The sequence below is a fragment of the Fukomys damarensis genome, unplaced genomic scaffold, assembly GCF_012274545.1.
Source record: "Fukomys damarensis isolate Sample0158 unplaced genomic scaffold, DMR_v1.0_HiC HiC_scaffold_34, whole genome shotgun sequence".
Classification (NCBI taxonomy): domain Eukaryota; kingdom Metazoa; phylum Chordata; class Mammalia; order Rodentia; family Bathyergidae; genus Fukomys; species Fukomys damarensis.
The window spans coordinates 21194248-21198925 of NW_022900946.1; positions in this window are offsets into that span (position 1 = coordinate 21194248).

Genomic DNA, 4678 nt, shown 5'->3' on the forward strand with positions numbered 1-4678 from the left:
GTTCCGTGGGATCTGCGGCGGGCCCGGTCTGTGCGGTCGTCCGTGAGCCAGCACAGGATAGAGGCCAGGAATTGGTCTTCCGCGGGTCCGACTATAACCGATGGCTTGGTAGCCCCGCCCCGGCCCGCCCCCACAGTACCTACTGGGCTAGGGGCGGGGGCTGCTAGGAGAAACTAGCTGAGTAGTGGCTGGCCAGAACAGCTCTCGACGCCCCGCTGGGACCGTCCCTGCTTCCCCTGCTTCCTTTTCCTCCCCCAGTGGAGCTGCCTGGGACGGAATCCTGGGACCACTGGCCTCAGGGCACAGGATAGGGGTAGGGGCTTGGGGCCTAGGGATGCCCCCTTGTCTTAAGGTCCTTCAAGTGGGGTACCAGCAGAGCCAAGGGTAGGAGGCTGGCTCACCTCCAATGGGGTAACACAGAGGGTTTCATTGGCTCCTTGGACACCATTCAAGACCCCTATATGTGGCTCATCCCCAAAAGCTGCCCCATCAACCAATTTCTAAACTGTAGCAGGATGGATGCTTGGAAACACCAAGTTTGGCTACCTTAAGCACTCCCTGAAGGGGTCAGTGGTTCCCCCCAAGGCCTCTAGGTAAAGAGGCAGCCCCCTCAAAAAAAGAGACAACCCATTCTGCACCCTAAGCCCCTACTTAGGAGGATGGGGCCCTGACAACCCCTTAAATACCTCTTTTCTGATCATGGATCCCTCCCAGTCCACTTTGCCAATCAGACTCATTTATTTTGGTCTTAATCAATAACCTGTGATTTGCCCACTTCTGTGCTGAGAATATTTTTCCTTTTCCTCTCTACCTGGCAAAATTCATCCTTCAAGACTCCACTAAAATGGCCCCAGTCTGAATAGACCCTCCAAGAATTCCTCCAAGACCACTTGGGTTTAATATCCCCCCACCTGAGAACAGGACCTAATGCAGTCTTTCCTGACGCCCCCGCCCAGGGTGAATCCGACTCCTCCTTTGAAACTGGGGATAGTAATAATGGGTACCTTATCATTGGATGCATTAATTAGCCACTTGTGGGGCTCGATAAATGCTGGTAACTAGAATCCATTGTAGCTGTTGCAGAGGCTGACCAACTCCTGAACTGTCAGGAAAAACAGTGAGATGGAGGGCGAGCAAAGGATGCAGAGAGCTGCCTACCAGCATGGATCCTGGAGGACCGCTGGGACTGAGCCATCAAGAGCTGCCCCCACAGTGCTCCCCTGGGGCCCTGCAGCCTTGAGAGCCACCTGAAGTGTGTGGTGGGTGGGTGATGCAGGCCAGAGCCAGGCTGCCAGGGTCCCTTAGTGCTGCCACCTACTTTGGATCAAGGAGCCCCAGGGGACTGCAGTCCAGCTGGAGAGGATCTCAGGTGTCTCTTGGAGGTGGCCCGGGGAATACAAAACAATATGAAAACAATTGTTTCTGCTGGGATGGAAGTCCACTGACAGTTGGAAAATTGAAATAGAACACAGATAAATTTCAAAAATACAGTGATTCACAAAGGGAGATGCTACCACTTCCTGATGCTTAAATAATGGCAGCGGGTCCCCTCATCTTGTTTACGCCTATATGGCCTAAGGGAGTGAAGATATCAGGGTACAGGGGAAGTGTAAAGGCTGCATGGCCACAGAGGAAGGGGGTGCCCATCAGCTGGGGGTGCGGAAAGGTAGGGCTGGGCCAGGAGAACAAAGCATAGGATCATGCCCCCAGGTTGGGATGCAGATGGAGGGCTTTGGACCCTGCCTCATCTGGAGCCCAGGGTGCCTGGTGACACAGCCTTAAGGGTCTAGAGCCAAAGCTCCATTGGGGCAAATACTAGTCTCCAATGAAGGGCCTAATAATCCATGGAAGCTGACCCTCCTTCCCAGGGTTCACCTCTCATACCCCCCCGCCCACCCCAACAGTTCCTCTTAGAAACTGATTGGTCACGGCTAGGATTTTGCAGACCCTCCCTGGCCCTAAACAGGACCTCTGTAGTATGTATACAATATGTGAGCAAATTTTTCTTGTCAGTTTTGTTACTTTGGTGGCACTGAGGATTGAATTCAGGGCTTGTGCATTCTAGGCAAACACTCTACCCCTGCACTGCATCTCCAGACCCCTTTATTTTTAATTTTAAAACAAGGTCTCACTAAATTGCCCAGACAGACCTTGAATTTGTGATTCTCCTGCCTCAGCCTCTGGAGTAGCTGAGATTACAGACACTTACCACCACACACCTTTTAAATTATTCTTATGCTGGGTGTGGTGGTGCACACCTGTAATACCAGCACTTGGGAGGCTGAGGCAGGAGGATCATGGAGGCTGAGTTCCAGACCAGCCTGGGCTATATAGTGAGTTTCAGGTCAGTCTCAACTACAGAGTGAGACCCTGTCTCAGAGAAAAAAAAAAAAAAAAGCCCTCAACCGGGCCGGGGATTTAGCTCAGTGATTCTGCCACCTGCCTTGCAAACACAAGGTGAGTTCAATCCCTGGTACCAAAAAACAAAACAAAATCCTCAACCTCAGTACCACTAGAGGAACGTATTTAATATATATGATATATAAAGTATTTACAAGATAGGCATACAGTGGCTTAAAGAATCAGGCAGAGGAATGCAGAACGGCTGTCTGTGGCTAGAGAGCTGGAGGGTCCAGCGACAAGTTGAAGGCCTGAAGCTCCCTGTAGAGTCCTGTACCAGAGCAGTAAACTGAAGGGTCTGTGATGGAAAACTGAAGAGTCTGCATTGAAAGCCTGAACCCAGATACCCAAAGGTGGGAAAAGCTGGAGCTCTTCTGAAAAAGCAAAAGTGACGTTTCCTTCTTCTTTCACATTTTTATTCCATCCAGGCTACAAGCTTATTGGTTGGTGCTACCCACATGCAAAGTGGGTCTTCCCCCATCAGTAAGTCAATCATCCAGGACTGTGCTAAACTAATCCGCAAGGCATTTCTTACTCAAGTGGAGTCTACAATGAACTATTACAGGGTGTTTCTTGGCACTTCAGAATGTTTTGCAGCATCCCTGTCTCCTGCCCATGTGTGTAGGCAGAATAACACCTCCCATCCCAACGTTCACTCTCTAATCCCTGCAATCGTGAATATTTGTGCAGCATGGCAAGGGGAGTTAAGGCTGCAGGCAACAGTGCTTTGCAAGGCATAGTGGCACATGCCTGTTGTCCCAGCACTTGGGAGGCTGAGGCAGGAGAATCACCAAGACTTCGAGGCTAGCCTGAGCTACATAGCTCAAGACCAGCAGCCTTAACTACACAGCAAGACCCTGCCTCAAAACAAAACAAGAAACCAAACACAAAACACACTGCTAATCAGCTGACCCTCATATCAGCAGAGGTACCCTGAAATACCTAGGTAGGCCCAACATGCTCACAAAGGTTCATAATGGTGGCAGAAAGGGGCACTGGAGAGGAAATGTGATGAAAACAGAAATAGGGCTCAGAGAAGCCCTATTTATGGCTAAATGGATGCACATTGAGGCCATACTCGTAAGTGAAATAAATAGGACACACGTGTGTAAATACCAAATAGCTTCTCTGGTGTGAGAAACTAAAAGTGTAATTAAGGATCAAAATGTATAATTGATAATGTGAAACAGGAAGAAAAGGTCTAAAGAGGTAGGGGAAGTGGGAGGGGCAGGGATAGGATAAAGGAAAGAAGAGAAATGAAAAATATGAAAAAATGGAAAAAAGTCTCTAAATAGGAAGGGGTAGAGGGGTAGAAGGGAGGGCAGGGGAATGGGTAAAAAAGAACCAAGATACATCATGTAAGGTACAAGTTACTAATGAATTGAACTGTATTTTATGTCTAAAATGTAGCAATAAACTTAATGGGGAAAAAAAAGAAAAAGAAATAGGGCTCAGAGGTGAAGCAAGAGACAATAAGCCACAAAGAAACAGGGAGCCTCTAGCAGCTTAAAAGATGAAGTAGGAGCAGGTCCTGCCCAGCAGGCCAGGAGTCTCCAAAAGGAAACACAGGGTAACCACACAGGACTTCTGAAATATAGAACTGTAAGAAAATAAACCTGTGTCATTTTAAGCCACAATATTTGTGGTAATATTCTACAGCAGCCATATGGAACTAATACACTACTTGATGTCACTGTGACTTAAAACCCATTCAGAGATTTCTAGAAGTCTCCTGAGTGGCTGGGGCAGTAACGCCCTTGGTTGAGAACCATTAACCTAGGTTATAAACTATTTTTTGTTTTAGACATCATCAAATGATGATGTTTTCTCTCACAACCCAATCACTGTACTTTCCCCTCTTCCATCCTCCTAATACGATCTTATTATCGCTTTTGGTTAAATCATTAGTGTCTACATATAATTTGTTAACACTATCAATAAATACTATAATACAGGGCATGGTGGTACATCCCTGTAGTCCCAGGCACTAGGGAGGCTAAGGGAGGAGAACTGCCAAGTTCAAAGCCAGTTTAGGCTACCTGGCAAGTTCAAGGGCAGTCAGAACTACACATTGAGATGCTGTCTCAAAAAGACAGAAACAAAGTGGTGGCCCACGCCTGTAATTCCACCACTCGGGAGGCTGAGGCAGGAGAATTGCGGTGAGTTCGAGACCAGCCTGGGTTACATAGTGAGTGCCAGGTTAGTCTCAAGTACATAGTGAGACCCTGTCTCAAAAAACCAAAAAAAAAAAAAAAAAAAAAAAAAAAAAAAAAAAAAA